Source organism: Mesoplodon bidens, assembly GCF_964165515.1.
Source record: "Mesoplodon bidens genome assembly, chromosome: 8".
Taxonomy (NCBI): Eukaryota; Metazoa; Chordata; class Mammalia; order Artiodactyla; family Ziphiidae; genus Mesoplodon; species Mesoplodon bidens.
The window spans coordinates 15,465,745-15,482,621 of NC_138165.1; positions in this window are offsets into that span (position 1 = coordinate 15,465,745).

Consider the following 16,877-nt stretch of genomic DNA (forward strand, 5'->3'; position numbering starts at 1 on the left):
AACAAGTACCAACTGTACAGCATGGGAACTATATTCAATATCTTGTAATAAGATATATATATATATATATATATAACTAAATCACTTTGCTGTACACTTGAAACTAACACAGCATTGTAATTGAACTATACTTCCATTTTTTTTAAAATAGCATAATTCCCAAGGCGTGAGTGAGGTCTCCTTTCTTCCTTCCACAACATTTTTATCGAAGTGCTAACGTCAGGTCCTAAAGGGCAGTTCTGAAATACAGTGTAACGTCTACCCCTTTGTTCAGGAGCTTAGCGTTAAGTGGGGTCGGCCCCCATTTGGCAAATAAGGACACACAGACGCAAAAAGCCCAGGGAGGGGAAGGTGCACTCCCCACGCCCCCACCCGCGGGGGAGGAGCTGATGCAAGACCAGAGGGATGGCTTACGAGCGCAGCATCATTCACGATCAGGGCCCAGGGCTAAGTGATATTGAGGTTTTCCAGGTCAAGGTCAAGATCGTGAATGAGCCTCTCTCCGACATCCTGCGCGCTGCCGACTGCGCAGAGCCGGCGTGCAGCCCCGCCCCTAAGCGTGCAGCCCCGCCCCCAAGTCCCCGCTCTTCCCTCCTCTCCCCGCCAACCAGGAGAATTGCTACCTTTGCATCCTTGTGAAAGCCGCTCCTTCCGCCCGCCTGGGATGCCCTCTCTCCGTCTCTGCCAGGACAGATCCCATTGTCCTTCCCGGCCATGGGCATCTGATCTGTGCAGTCCCCCAAAGCCCCCTCACCAAAGCCTCCCACGCTTGGTCTAATGCTCTGGGCTGCCATCTGGAAGTGCTTAGTCATTTTGTCTTTGATCTTGAGTTTTGTAGGTGAAGTCCGGGGCGGGGGCGATCAGTGGGCACGTGGACAGCCCTGAAAGGGCACGCTCTCCACTTGGACCAGAACTCCCTCTCACTGCAGAGGGAAGGCCACGGCATTCGGGAAACGGACGGCTGAGGAGCCTTCATGTTCCCTTTCCTGTACCTGCCAACCTCGTGCGCCAGACGTGGGGCCAAAGGACAGGGAAAGATAAGGCGGCCCAGGGTTCCTTTGCCTCCGGTCTTGCCTTTCCCAGCAGGAAGCTGAAGGTAGAGCCTGTTGATAGAGTGTATGCATAACAAGAACTGAAATAAAAACAGTCGAGTGAGTGTCAGGCTGCATTTCTGCTGCTCTAGTAAGAACGAAATACCCACGCGTGGACTAACTCTGAAGCATGAACTGTGTCATCCTGGTGATTCCGCCTCTGAGTTAAAGGTTCTTCTACTTACGTTCCCTGGTGCAGTCTAGAGATGACCAGCAAAATGCACGCTCATCATTTAAAATGTTTACTTTTTAAAAAATTGAAGTATAGTTGATGTACAATGTTAATTTCTACTGCACAGCAAAGTGATTCCGTTATCCACATATATACACATCCCTTTTCATATTCTTTTCCATTATGGTTTATCCCAGAAGATTGAATAGAGTTCCCTGTTGTGTATCCATTCTCTATATATCATAGTTTGCATCTGTGAACCCCAAACTCCCAACCCATTCCTCCCCCACCCCCCTCCCCCTTGGCAACCACAAGTCTGTTCTCTATGTCTGTGAGTCTGTTTCTGTTTCATAGATAAGTTCATTGGTGGCATAAAAAATGCTTACTTTTCATTACTTAGAATGACATTAAATGGCCAGCAAGCAGATACCATGACAAGTTGAGAGAGAAAGGCACTGTGAAAGAAAGGAAAAAGCTTTAAGTTTTAGTATGCTTAGTGACACTTTTTCCTGCCTTTTATTTTATTTTTCATTTTTGGCCACATCACACGGCATGCAGGATCTTAGTTCCCCAAGCAGGGATCGAACCCGTGTCCCCTGCATTGGAAGCACGGAGATTTAACCCCTGGACTGCCAGGGAATTCCCTTTTCCTGCCTTTTAAACAGGAGTCCCGCCTTTCCATGGTGCACTGACCCCCGTAAATGCTGTAGCCAGCCCTGCCTGCAGAGCACATTCAAGTCACCCCCCTCCTGTAATCACTTCACTCCACAGCCAGGGCCCTTGCCTGGGACACCGAGGACTGTCATTGCCGTATCAGCTGCCGTCCCGCCTTTCCCTCTGTTGTCCTTTTCTAGTGACATATGTCAACCCCACAGGATTGACTTTGTAACTGGAAAGCTCACAACTGGAAGATGTCACTGTTGTATTTGATTTGCATCGCACACAGTAGGTGCTCAGTAAATTCTTGTTGAATGCCGCTGATTTACCCATAAGGACCGCGAGGCCAGGGGCTGGGTCTTACACTCCGGGCATATCTCACGCTGGCAGCACGTGGTGTTGCGTGGAACAGGGACACAGTGGCTATTTGGTTGCCGGTGAAGATCTGGTTTTCGGCGTTTGGGGCAGGAAAACCCTTCTCCGTGGGTAGTGCAAGGCCAGTTCTGGCTCTTGCTCTGGTCTCAGTGATTCGATGTGGAAAATAAAGATGACTGGTAGGTCCAGAATGCTAGTGTTAGAAGGGACTTTAGACAAATTCTCTCATTTCCTAAATGACGGAGTAGAGACAGAGAAAGGCTAAGTGACTCATCCAAAGCACAAAGTGAAGAGCTGTTGCCTCTTCTCCACCCATCACCACCTCCTCCTTCCCGACCTCTTCATATGGTCCAGGGATCACAGGCCCCTACCTCTCAGCATGTTCCATCTCTCTGGCCGTGGTGATGGATTTGGGGGCCAGCCTGACACCTAAGAGAGGCCAAGCAGTGTGGATATCAAGGCTTTTGCTAGGTGTGAGGGGAGGCGGATGCTCTCTGCTTGGGACCATGGATGTGAGGACATGCAGGGTGGGGTTGCTGCACCCATTCCTGATATCCTGCAGGGACTGAGCCTGTGGAGAAAGCCAGTGTACTGGCAATGATCATGACATGAAGCCTACCTAACTACAGGAGTTTTCATTTATGTGGACCAACAAATTCTCTTTTTCAGAGGTGTTATTATTGAAACCGGTTTGTTTGGGAATTTCTGTTCCTAGCGATATAGATGGTATGGACAAATTCCAAAAAAGAAAAAAAGAAAGGTAAGGTAAATAATTCAAAGACACACAGAGGCAGGTCTCTTGACTCCCTACCCAGTGGCCACAGCAATAACCCTGCCATAATGCCCCCGATGCGTAGGTTTTGAAATCGCTCGCCTGAAGTAATGCTGCTGGTAATAGGTATGGTGGTAAATCAATGGCAGCAACAGCAAATCTAACAGATTGTGCATTATTACTACATCATGAATGAATCAAGCATTCCAACTGCTCTCCTGTCAGGGCCAGAAAAGGCGGGTCTGAGTCTTCCCTGTGACACTGTAGTTCTCCCCACTTAGAACAGTGACAGCAGGTAGCCTCACCCAGGCAGAGCGTCTACGGAGGACTGCACCACTGGGGGCGGGGGGGACTTGAGATTTCACAAGGCCACCGGGAGGGAGCACGGGGCACTCTGCCCTCAGTAAACGCCAAGCGATGGGCCACAGCTGGCCACGACCAGCCCTCCGCTTGTTGCCTCAATTAGCACAGTGTGGTGGACAGCAGCGGACCTCAGCCTCCCAGAGGGATGGGTTGAAGAGCTCGGTCAGCCCTCTCATCTCCCGTCCAGGCACACGAGGCAGAGGCGCCCGCGCTGCGTCGGATCGGCTCCCCTCCAGGCCACTGGGTCACCACATCCTACAACATCCTGTAGCTGTTGAGGATCAGGGCCCCGGGTCCCACAGTCACCCCTCCAGGCCGAGCGCATTGGAGGGACCAGAGGAGAGAGGAAGAGCCGTGACACCTCTCTGATTTCTCCAGGTGCCCTGAAGGGGTCTCTTCCTGAAGCCCTGCTGACAAGGCAGCCAGATGAGATGCTTAGGAGCAAGGCCACACCGCACGGAGCTGGGTGCAGCTCGCCACCCTTGGGGGCCACCCGGGCTCCAAGGCAGTAGAAAACGGCGGGGGGGGGCACCCTGAGGGCCATGGAATCCACAAAGGCCTTGAGAGAGTGGGCAGCACCCGGGCGGGACTGGAAGGCTGGGCAGAGGGGACAGGGAAGAGGTGGAAAGACACACAGCTGGTGGAGGACGTTGGGTCACTCACACCAGCCATTCCAAAGGCACAGCCTGTGGGGCCCAAGCGTCAGCTTGGCAGGTTGCTGAGCCCCTGGCCAGGCTAATGAAGGGGGTCTCCCACCAGCTGGAGACAGGGGGCTTGCAGACCTGACAGCCCTGTGAAAGGGCCTGGATTCTGATGACAGGCAGGCTGGCAAGGCTAAGGGCCAGGGGCAATGGCGTGGAGCCCCCAGGGCCTGGTCCCGGCAGATGCCATGGCCTCAGGAGGCCCTTCCTTACAGTAAGCAAAGATTTCCTTCGTTTCTTTGACTCGTCCCTTGGTCAAGTTCCCTAACCTTCCTGAGCCTCAGTTTCTTCCTCTGTAAAATGGGTAGGTTACCCGATGGGATTGCTTTGCATAAGCCCTGAGATCACGGCCTGGCACAGGTAAATGCTCTTCAAATGCAAGTTTCCTGCCCCCTCACCCAGCTCCCCGTGGACCCCTCTGGTCTCCTCTAGTTTTTCAGCCACTCTGCAACCGTGCGATGCCTGCTCTGGGCCGAACGGAGCTGCCTGGCTAAATCAAGACCACACTCTATCGCCAGGCACTACATCTCCCCAGAGGACACTCCTCACTGCAGCTGTAATGCTGCCAGCTCCAGGGAACACGCCTGCACCACAGGGCAGGCTCCCCACACTGCGACGCTTAAAGGGCCAGCTCACAGCCTCCCGGCTCCAGCTGGGCCCGGCCTTACGTAGGCACAGGGTGCTGGCGACCACAGCTATGGCCACGGAAACGAACAAGCAGAGATAGATGGCAACGTGCATTAGAGGATCAGGGCTCAGGCTCAGTTCCCAGGCTGGCTGCTCCTTGGCTGTGTGACCTTGGGCGAGTTAGGTCCCCCCTGCCCCCCAGGCTTGGGGTGGGGACACTCCGGTGACGAACCATGATTGTTCACCAAGCACCCACCGTGCACGTCAGTTCTCTGGGTCCTCGCAGTGTCCTGGGGAAGAGTTTGTTAGTACCCCTAATTCCCAGGGGACGAATAGAGTTGATGTCTGCTTGTTTCGGCCGCTTTATCGACAGTCACGGTAGAACCTTGGGCATTTGGCCAGTGCACTGGGCAGGGTGGGGGATGGGCCGGGGCCCAAGCATCCGAGGTCTTGGTAGCTGTGTCTGTCACTCCCGCCCACCGGGACCTGAGGCTCCGGTCAGGTGGAGCCCCACTTGCCCACAGTGGTGGTCAACTCAAGGATGTATCTTGAACTGGCTTTCCCTTCTCTTCTCACTTTCTGGACCCCTCCCTCTAGCCGCTGGTGACAATTCCCAAATCAACCACCACCTGCGTGCTGGCTCCTGGCTCTGCATTCAGGGACCCCAGGCTAAGACAGTGAGTGATCTTACTATATATATAATTTAAAAACAACTTTTTAAAATTTGTCCTATGCTTATTTAGATGCTCTAGGTTTAGCTTCAGTATCACGCCCCAGGGGCAGTAGGGACATTATCACATCTGATTCCTCTTTATCAGTCAAGGAGAAGAAGCAGTGAGGGAAAGATATATTACCACCTCCAGTAAGGTGTATTCACCTTTCACTGATTTTCCGAAAGCTTAGCCCAGGAAAACGGTCTTAGATTTTTAGAAAACTTTTACGCTGAAACAATTTTAGATTTACAGGAGAGTGGCAAATGTGATCATAGAGTTCTTGTTACACATAGATTTTGAATTGCTTTTTCCCCTTCACGTGGTATCATGATTTCCCATGTGAATGGGAGACCCCGCCAGCAGCCACCCCAGGAATCGGCCACAGCCTGTCTTGGGGAGCCCCAGCCCAGCCATCTACTAGCGTACACATGGGTGGGCACCTGTTTGCGGGCCGTGAGGACAAGGAGGACGCACTGGGGCCACGTGGGTTCCCTTGATCCTGGAGGACAAAGTCCTCATTCTTCCTTTGTGAATGCTTGTATCTGGATTTGATTTCTAGAACAGCCAGCGCATCTCGCAACCCAAGACCAGCAGCAGAGGACATCAGCGTGGAGAGCTGAGAGAAGGGGGTCCACACGACCCTCCCGCTGGCTCTGTGACACAGCACACTTTCCTGCTATGTGCAGACCATCCCAACTGACTATCGTGAGCAAGTCTTGAGAAGTATCATCTTAATGGCTGCCTGATATTTGGTCTAAGGGATGTGTCTTAGTTGATTGAACGAAACCCCTTTTAGAAGACTTGCCGGTTTCTTCCGTGTTTCACGATTGTAAGTGATGCTCTGGGAAGCAGCTCTGTGTATGAAGCTTTTTCTGTATTTCAGATGCAGACCAGGAAGCCCTCGCCCCCCACCTTTGGCTCCCAACCCACTGCCCTAGACCAGAGATGCTAGAGCTGGAGGGGCTCTGGGATGCATCCTGACCACCTCTGCAGTCACAGCTGGTGAAACTGAGGCACGGAAGGGGGTGATCACGTGGACGACTAGCCGCAAGCACCCCAGCTCCCCTGCAGAGCTGCCCCCGCTGTCTGGCGGCCGTCTGAGTTGGCCAAAAGGAGTGAGAGCCCACCTCGAGGCAGGTGGGTGGTGTGGGGAGGGACAGCAGACAGAGAAGGTCGGAGGGAGAGAGAGGGTGGAGGAGGGGGTTATGGCTCCCAGCAGCAGCCGTGGACGCTCAGCACCAGGACCTCAGGATGGACCCAGGCCCTGCCCTCCACGGCGCTCTGGGGAGCCCGACCTGCGAGGGCCTTCAGGACTCACCTTAGACTCCCAAGGGCAGAAGCAGCCGTATCACAGGCCCTGTCCCTGGGACGCGGGGAGGAGGAATCCCAGGCACTGCGCCCAGCTTTCCCTATGATGGGGAAGGAGGCCCAGCCTTAGAAGATCCCAAGGTCCGTTGGGGGTCTTAAAGCTTCAGGATGACCTGGGGCAGGGGTCTTCTGGCCTCCAGCCAGTGACACCCTTCTTGCAGGGGCAGGAGGAGGGACAGCCCGCCGCCCACCACTGCTGCAGGGCCCAGGGGTGAGGGATGAGCCAAGCCCCGCCCCGTACCCGCCCAGCCCCCCGCGTCTCCATCTTGTCGTCAGCATCCTTACCAGCGGCGGCAGCACAGTGAACTCAGCCAGTGAAAGTGCTGCCGGGCCAAACGGCCGCCCAGTGCAACAAGTCCAAGACCCTTCCCTCCTGTGGGGGCCCAGGGGGAGCCCTGCGTCCCACGTGGACCCCTACTCCCTTGCTCCCCAAACTGAGGTCCGGGGACTTACAGCATAAGCGTCACCTGCGGATGTCTGAGCCATGCAGATATTCAGGCCCCACGCAGACCAGCTGAACCACTAACAAGATCTGTGCCCACGAAGTAAACTTTTTACGTCAGAGCAGCGCTCGAGTTTCAGAAAAGTGTACGGGATTTTGAGAACAGAGTCCGAGGGTCCCGTATACCCCACAGCCCGTCTCCACTGCGGTGATTCCGAGCGCATTAGGACTTGAGGCACCCCCTCTCCCTGCCTCTGTTCCTCCCCGTCCCCCATCGATCCCTCTCCGATATCCCAAGGCTGAAGCCGACAGTAGCTTGTCAAGCCTCCTCCACTCCCTGGGACTCCGTGACCTCGCAGGGCGCTCCGAGAGCCCAGGCCCCATTCACGGAGCGCCTGCTCTGTCCCTGAGACGCAGTGACACACCTCACATACGCTCTTCTGTAATTCTCACGCATCTTTACGGGGCAGCACTGTGAGCCCAGCTGAGCCACAGAGGTTAAAGCAAAGCTGGGATTTGAACTCAGATCCACTCCCCCACCATCGAAGCTGGGGGACTTCCCTGGTCCGCACTGTCTCAGTCTGGTTCCGGGAGCTCTGGTCCAGCCCGCGGTGAGTTTCCCAGTCGGCCCTCCCCGGGGACTTTCTGGTCCGCACGGCTTTGAGGGAGAGGCTGACCCTCCCCGCAGGACACTCAGGGTCAGGGAGTGGCCTCAGCTGCCCCTGGCCAGGGCGGCTGCCCAAACCCAGGTGCCCACAGATGCCAGATGCTCGTCTGAACTGGCGGGCAGGCCTTCCACGGCCGGGTGGACAGAATGTCCTGCTGGGGGCAGACTCTCGGGGCAGGGGGGCTTCACCACCGCTCAGCTGACTGCGTAGTGTTGCCTCTGCGGCAGGGCAGGGGGACGGCTGGGGAGCGCGGGACACCAAGTCAACGGGAGAGAGGACCCTCTGAAGCAGGCTTCTGGCCGTTTGAGGACTTTACCAAGAAATAGGTGCCCTTCCTGTTGGGAAGGCTTCCTGAGCGGAGGCCCAGCCCCGCTGTTCACAGATTCGTCTATTTATCCATCAATGACTGTCTTTCTTAGTCTTCCCATGTGATGGACAAGGAGGCCTCCGGTGGGTGGAAACACGTGGACTGGAACATCCTGGATTGGAACCGTGGCCCCTCCACCCCCACCAGGCCCACGGTCTGGACCACATTACATCATCTTGCTGACTCAGTTTCTACATCTGTGAGATGGGCTTACAGCATCTGCTTACTTGCCATGGCTCACACACCCTGACTTTGCGACTCTTCCTGCCATAAATAAGACCACAGCAATAGCCACTCAAACTCATGCTTATCAATCGTTTAAAAACTGATAAGGACACACAGAGGGGAAACATCTAAGAATGTGGATTTCTGACAACATGGCAGACGGAGTGAATGTGGACTCCCCTGCCCACCACCTTCTGATGCAAGCATAGGGAAATGCTGCATACAAGCCAACATGGCATTTAAAACAGATTTCAAGTGCAGAGCTAACCTTAAAGGAAAGGGAGCTTCCAAGAGAGACCACAGCTGTTTCAGCTGCCCATGGGGTTAGAGGTGGGGGGCGGGGTGCAGTGCTGGGGCTGGGGTTTAATGTCCAGGTTGGGGCAGGAGATATGGCCTGGGGCCTGAGCAGGTGGGAGGCTGGAGAGGGGACCTTTGCAGAAAGCTAGGCCACTGGAAAGGCAGCTACTGTCTCTGAAAATGAGACTAACTCAGAAAAGGGGGTGCATTCCCTTTGCTCGGGGCTCTGAATGGGATTTTTAAAGCCTCCAGGAGAAGCTGAAAGCTCAAGCTTGTGCCAGGTGGAAGTGTGGGCCTTAAAGGCATGCCAGTGGCAGGCTTCAAGCAGGAACCCTAAGCTGAGAAATTAACATAGAAGCCAGTCCTCGAAATTAAAAACCATTGAATGGCCACAGCTGAAAAGAGAATTGGTGAACTGGAAGAAAAAAGTGTGATATAGGTAGAAAAATGTTGATTGCATGGAAGCCTGATCAGACATGGGGAATCCATGTGTTTCAGAATGTTAGGCTAAGAAAGAAAAATGTAGGTCTTTGTGTAAGTGTGTATGTGAGTGTGTGTGTGTGTGTGTGTGTGTGTGTGTTGGGGGTGGCACAGGTAACATGGATACGGTGGTGGACATCTGTTAAGAGACCGACAGTCGTGACCTTGCTTTGAGATGCTTTCTTATACAGTAGGACGTTTTTCCAGCATGTTTCACAATTTAGGTAGCTGACTTGATGTATTTTTGATAATTCTATCAAATCTCCAGCAATTATATTTCCCCCCTCCTGGGAGGTCAGGACCTGATGTTGGGACATTGGGGGTATTCAGGGCCCCCATTAATGGCCTGCCCTATTCTCACATCCAAGGGAGGGAGCCTGGACTAGGGCACTTATGGCTGATGGGAAAACAAGCCCATCAGAAAGGCACCCCTGTGGCTCCCGCTTTCACCTGCTTCCCCAGCACTCCAACCTCCCGATTTTCATCTTAACAGCCATGGAGAAGCACCACTTTGGAAGGTTGCTGGGTGAGGGGTAGAAACTGTGCCCCCATCTCGTCAGACATGATTCTGCCCCACCCTGGACCACCCCCCCAGAAAATCCATATATTTTTCTGAACTAAGCAAACGCTATGGCAAAGTTATTGTGCCTTTTAAAAAGGTTTGAGAACAAACTCTGTAACACATCCAAGGAAAAGTTCTCACCAGGAGCAAAATCCGTCCCTTTCTGGAGATCGAGGATAGACACCCCAACTCTGCAGCGGTGTACGCCCTTGTGCTTGGTGCCCGGGTGACCTTGGGCAAGTTTCCTAACTTCTCTGAGTCTCGTCTCTGCATCTGGCAAATGGAGATACAAAATAATGCCTAGCTCCTGGGGGTGAGGATTAAATGAGATGATGCCCACAGGTGAGAAGCTGTCTTGTTGCTGTTCTTGTTGTATTAGTAATTTTTTTTCAGCCGCACCACACGGCATGCAGGATCTTAGTTCCCTGATCAGGAATTGAACCCGTGCTCCCCTGCCGTGGAAGCACAGCATCCTAACCACTGGACCGCCAGGGAAGTGCCTGTATTAGTATTAATAGCTGATGGCTGGGGGAGGGTTCCAGCCATCAGCACTGCTCTGCTGGGCTGAGCCCAGGATTTGAGATGATGCCTGCCCTCTACCTGCTCCGTGGTTGCCCAGAGGGGTTGTTCTTTTAGATCTCACAGCTGCCAGATCACTCTTTAAAACTCATGAGTCTTGTCACTACCCTTTCCCCAAACTTTCAAGGCTCCCCAGCCCAGTTCAGTTGGAAGCCAGTCTACTCTCTGTGTCCTGTGAGGGATGAGCCAGCTTTTCTCTCCAAACTCAATCCTTGCTTCTCTTCTCTCACTCACGCCATTCCAGCCACACTCTACCTCAGGGCCTTTCCACATGCTATTTCTCATCCCAGAACGCTCTTTCCCTTGTTTCTGCAGGACTGACCCTCATCTTTCTGGTTTCTCCTTGGATAGATCTTCACTGACTAAACCCTGTCTAAACCCTCCCTGACCAGACCAGTATTGTCTGCCTCTGCAGTCTGTTCCTCTTCTTTAAAGCCCCGGCCACTGGGTCATTATGTCCTAGGTATCCATTTATAGGCGTGCAGTCCTCCTCCGTGGGCTGTGCATTCCATGAGGGCAGAGACCACATCTGCATTATCGTCTATGTGTCCCCAGGACCTGATGCAGCGCCTGGCACAAAATGGGGGATCAGGAATCTGGGATTAGAGGAGACTGGATTAAAAATATATATATACTGTGTACTTTCAAGTTTGGGACTAACCGAGAGGTTAAAATTATGGCAGATGGAGATAAAACTACCAGCTTTAACGAGAAGAGGTGGACCGGAGTTTGTGGTTAGGTATGTGACACACTCCAATTGGACTTGCCCCGGCCGCTGGCAGCTCTGAAAAGCTTAGCCGTGTGTGCCCTCCCCGTGGCTGGGCTGCCCCGTAACTCATGCTAAGTCCCCCAGGCAGGTGGCCCGTGCCCCCTCTGGGGTGAGAAGTGGGGCAGGAGGCCAGGGATGCTGGGGACAATCCCACCTCCCGGGACCTGAGGAAAGGGGAATGCATTCTACCCTCGTGATACATGAGAAACGGATGCTGGATGAAACCCATGTAGATAGACCGAGGGAGTGAAAGACATGAGCTGATAGAGCCGTGGGTCAATTCAGGTCGGGGGTGGGGGGGCGCCTGGTGCGTCCTGAGGGAAGCAGCACGGCTCCAGAGAGGCGGCCAAGGTGAGCCCAGCTAGAAGCACCTGGACACCCTGGGCCTGGCCCAGGTCCTAGGCGTCTAGGGGTGGGGACGCGGGAAGGAGTGGCAGTGTTTGGAAGTGAGTCCCCTCCCTGCTCACCACAGCCACGGGGCCAGCCACAAGCCCCTGCTTTCCAAGCGGATGTTCCGGAGAGACCAGACCCTGTGATGAGGGGACTGAGTCACGGGGGGTTTAGGAGGGCTAAGGACCGAGGGACGGCGCCAGGACTGCCTGCAAACACTGAAAGGAGGGAGCTGGGCGCCAAGGAGGGCGGCCAGGAGGGGACAGCTGACTCAGCAGACAGAGATGGCACTTGGGTGTCCATAGAGCGCCACGAACCCACGTGCTTGTGTGGCCACGCCCATACGTGGTCTGATCACAGGGGGGTTCAGAGTAAACGCACTGCGTGTTCATGGGAACACACACACACACACACAGAGCAGGTACACACATACGGGCTCCCCCAGTGTACATTTCCAGACAAATTTCGTACAGTACATATGAACACGTGCTATGCATGTGTGGGTGTGGGTGAAGTACACGTGGGTACACAAGTCCAAAGATGACACATCTAGTTATGTACACAGCACATCACTGTTGTGGGTGTGTGTCTCTAACCAGATCCACATACGAGATGAGAGTGCCTGTGCGGTGCTTAGACTTCAGAGCAAGGTACCCATGTACTATATGTCACTGTAAGCAGTGTTTACACTGCCAATCGGATGCCCACATAGCAGGCGTGTATATGTGCACCCATTCCAGTGTGACGTATGTGTTTTCAGATATTGGTGACCTAACATCCATTCGGAAAGGATGATAAAGCAGAACACACTCTGTTCCCTGAGAAGCATCACGGGAGCGTGGTCTCCCCTCCCGCACAGCGGGCACACACGTTATTTACACGAACAGCTGTCAACACTGGATCTTCCCTCTTCAGCAGCTGCTGCGTGAATAAGCAGGTGATGGCGTCACAGCCAGAAGGAACAATGCATCCCCGAGGAGACCCCGGACAAGGCGGGAGCCCAGGTTTATAGTAGGAAACAGCGCCTGGTCCAGGCGGGGACTTTCTGAGGCCGGTGACGGCACAAGGCCAGCTAGAGCCCACGCTGCTGGAACACGCCCTGTGGGGAAACCAGGCCACGAGGTCTTGGCCACCGAGGCTGGGGAATCCATGCCCTTCTCCCCATCTCCATGACCTCAGCCTGAGCTTCAGAGCCCTCTTAGTGAGCAGCAGTTTGAGATACTGCAGGTGGACACCCATCAGCATCCCCGGGAGTGGCCCCCAGGGCAGCAGCGACCATCACACCCCTCACCCCCTCTTCAGGGCTGTTGGAAAAACTGGCCGCTGCCCCTGGTCTTTCTAAAACGGTTTCTAGAGCTGCCTCGTCCAGGGAGAGACCCTTTGCTGGGCTGAGCCCTGCCGCTGGGAAGGACCCAAGGGGGATGGCTCAGAGGGACAGACGTGGCCTGGGTCACACCTCCCTCACCACCTCTTAGCCTCTTGCTTTTCTGAATCCCCCTTCTCTAAGGATACCTGTCTCAGAGGGTTGGTGGAGAAATCCATCAGCATCATTATGTTGAAAGTGACTTTTTCCTAAATTGTAAAGCCCTACGTGATTGCTGTGTGATGGCAGACAAAGGGAACGGACCCCCTGATCTTCTAGGTATGGTTTTCTGGCTTTAAAATGTTTTAATTTAGGACACAGAGGATGGGGCCCACGATTACGTAAATGCCCCCATCGACCCCACTTCCTGCTCTACCTGCCCTTGTGGGTCCCCGCCCACCTTGACCCTGGACTTGGCCACGTGCCTTGTTTGGTAAGGCAGGCAGCAGAGGGTCGCTGAGCGCCTGCCGAGCGAGCCTTGCCCCCTTCGGGCGCTACTGCCGCCCCGTGAGAGACAGGGCTGTCCTGCTGGGGAGCCGTGGGGGGGAAGCCAGCTGCTCCAGCCGCCAGCCTTAGCTGCGCGCCGGACAGGCGAGTAGCCACTGAGGACCCTGAGCCCAGCTGAGCCTCCCTCAGCCGCAGAATCACGAGCAGACCAAAGCTTTGAAGTCATGAAGTTTGGGACAGTTTGGCAGTAGGTAACTGGTACATAGGGCATTCAAGGCACAAGAAGGTCCTGTATTCTGCCCAGAATGATAGAGAAAGTTAATGGCTTCGTCAAGTGTAGGACTCAAGCCCCCAGGGCCCCTCCCACCTTCCCCAGGCCCTGTGTCTGTTCGTTCTGTAGAGCTTGAAATCTCAAGGGCCCAGGAGGAAAATATTGATCCGGGAGGGGAATCAGAATGGTACCTATAAGGGAGAGTTAACGGCATTGGTATTCCAGGGTACTGGACAAGGGAAGGGCTTACAGGGTGGGTGGAAGTTTTCAGAAGAGCCAGAGGGGAAATTTTCCTGCTTAAAAAGGAAACAGCACACGGAGGGCTCGGGCTGTGGGGCCCGAGGGACTGGGTCAAAGCCTAATGCCCCTTTGCTCAGTGCGTAGCTTTGGGCCACAGGTGCATGATCGGCTGAGCCTCAGTCTCCACATCTGTAGGACGGCATGCTTGTGCCCTCCCGGCAGAGATGCCCTGTGTAGATACCCCACCCCCAGCCTGGGAGGATGTGGGAAATTCTCCTTCTCTCCTGGGACCCCAGCACCTCCCCCTCGGGGCTCCCAGGACAGGCAGCATGGCAGCCCCGTCTCCGGGGATCTCGCAAAGATTCGAGGTGTCGCAGGGGCACAGGGGGTCCTGTGAGGGTGAGTCTGGGAGAGGAGGAGGGAGCCCTGCCCCAGGGCCTGTTTTCTGTCTGTCCGTCCGGAGTGCCTGGTTCAAAGGCAGCTGCAACCTGTCGAAGGTGTCGCTGACCCCGGGGACTTTGACTCTGCCAGCAAGACCCCGCAGTCACACCCTCTTCACCTCTGATGGCTGACCTGTGGCCAAGAGGTCAGGCACCCACATCAAAAAGCCGTGCTTCCTCCCGGCCAGCAGCCCTGAGGGCCCCGGTCAGCCACACCAAAGCCCGTGCTGATCAGCCGGCCTGATGGGCACCTATCGTCTGCTGGGCCTCTGGGGTCCACCGTCAGCACTCTGGGTATTGCAACAGCCTCCAGGCACTGCTCTAACAAAGTACCACCAACAGGTGGCTGAAGACAGAAAGGTATTCTCTCACAGTCCTGGAGGTCAGAAGTCCCAAAGCAAGGTGTCCGCCGGGCCCTGCTCCCTCTGAGGTTCCAGGCAGAGCCCTTCCTCACCTCTTCCCAGCTTCAGTGTGGCTTTGGGGCTCCTTGGCTGTAGCAGCATCACCCCGATCTCTGCCCGTCCCCACAGGGCTTCTCTCCGTGTGCCTGTCTGTCCGTCACCCTCCTCTTTGGATAAGTACACCAGTCGTACTGGAAAAGGGCCTACCCTGCTCCAGCGGGACTTCGTCTTAACTTGATTACATCTGCAAAGACCCTGTTTCCAAAAAAGATCACATTCACAGGTATCAGGGGTGAGGACTTCAACACATCTTTTTAGAGGACACAATTCAACCCACAGCAGTTAAAAGAAAACATGGGTTGAGCTCTACAGATAACAAATGCTGGAGAGGGTGTGGAGAAAAGGGAACCCTCTGCACTGTTGGTGGGAATGTACATTGATACAGCCACTATGGAGAACAGGATGGAGGTTCCTTAAAAAACTGAGGATAAAATTACCATAGGACCCAGCAATCCCACTCCTGGGCATATACCCTGAGAAAACCATAATTCAAAAAGATACATGCCCCCCAATATTCACAGCAGAACTATTTACAATAGCCAAGACATGGAAGCAACCTAAATGTCTAACAACAGAGGAATGGATAAAGAAGATGTGGTACATATATACAATGGAATATTACTCAGCCATAAAAAAGAATGAAATAATGCCGCTTGCAGCAACATGGATGCAACTAGAGATTATCATACTAAGTGAAGTAAGCCAGACAGAGAAAGACAAATACCATGTGATATCACTTATATGTGGAATCTAAAATATGACACAAATGAACCTATCTATGAAACAGAAACAGGCTCACAGACGCAGAGAACAGACTAGTGGTTGCCAAGGGGTGGGGGAGGGATGGAGCGGGAGTTTGGGATTCGCAGATGCAAACTATTACATCCAGAATGGATAACCAACAAGGTCCTACTGTAGAGCACAGGGAACTATATTCAGTGTCCTGTGATAAACCATCATGGAAAAGAATATTAAAAAGAATGTATATAGAGATATATAATATGCATAACTGAATCACTTTGCTGTACAGCAGAAATTAACCCAACACTGTAACTCAACTAGACTTCAATTAAAAAAATATTGAAAGAAATGAGCTGAGCACTTCTCTGTGACAATAACCATATAGTAATAGTAGCAATCATAAAGCACATACTCATCCCAGGGACCAGTCTAAGAATTTTACACATATTCGTGGATCAAAATCCTCACAACAAGCCTATGATTAAGAGTTGCTGTATCTCTACTTCACAGTTGAGGAAACTGAGGCACAGAGAAGTTACCAATGGTCCAAGGTCACTCAGCCCCGTGGTGTAGTCGGACCAAACTTCCTCCACCCCCTCAGCCACCGACACCCAGTGGGGGTCTTGACGGGTGGGTGCCAGCGCGTGCATTAAAGAGCTGCCCCTCCCCTGGTCCTCGGACCTGTTCATCTCGTGGTCTGCCCACCGGTTTGGGACATTGTGACTCACACAGAGGCCCCGGCTTCCACACTGCTTCCTCTAAGGCTTTCCTTCACGGTCTTAATAACTGTATCAGTGACATGTCCCCTCAAAACGTGTCACCAGTTGCACCTGAGACCCTTTGAGGAACGTTCTGGGGCCGAGGGCTGCTCCCCTGGTCCCCCAGCCGTGTTTCTTCCATCGTACACACCCAGGTATGGGGATGTGAGGTGTAGACCCCACACCTGACCTCAGAGTCCGTCTGTGGTTACGTCAGGGGGAAACTGAGTCGCAGAAGTTGGGGTGTGTCCAGAGTCACAGAGCAGCTGGCGCAGGGCCAGGGCGGGGTCCCAGGCAGCCTCCCGGGGGGCCAGGTTCCTGCCAGGCTCCTGCCCACTCCCATCCCCACGCTGCTCTCTCCTGAAGGGGACAGTCACCGCCTGGCAGACACGTACTGTTCTGAAAAAGCCCCTTGAATGGAGACAGGGGAAGGCAGTTTGGGGACAGCCCACTCTGGGGGGCAGGGTCACACGTGGGGTAGCATTGCCCGAGCTGCACCGTCTCCGCCCCCGTGCCAGATGTCTCTGGGATACGGCCC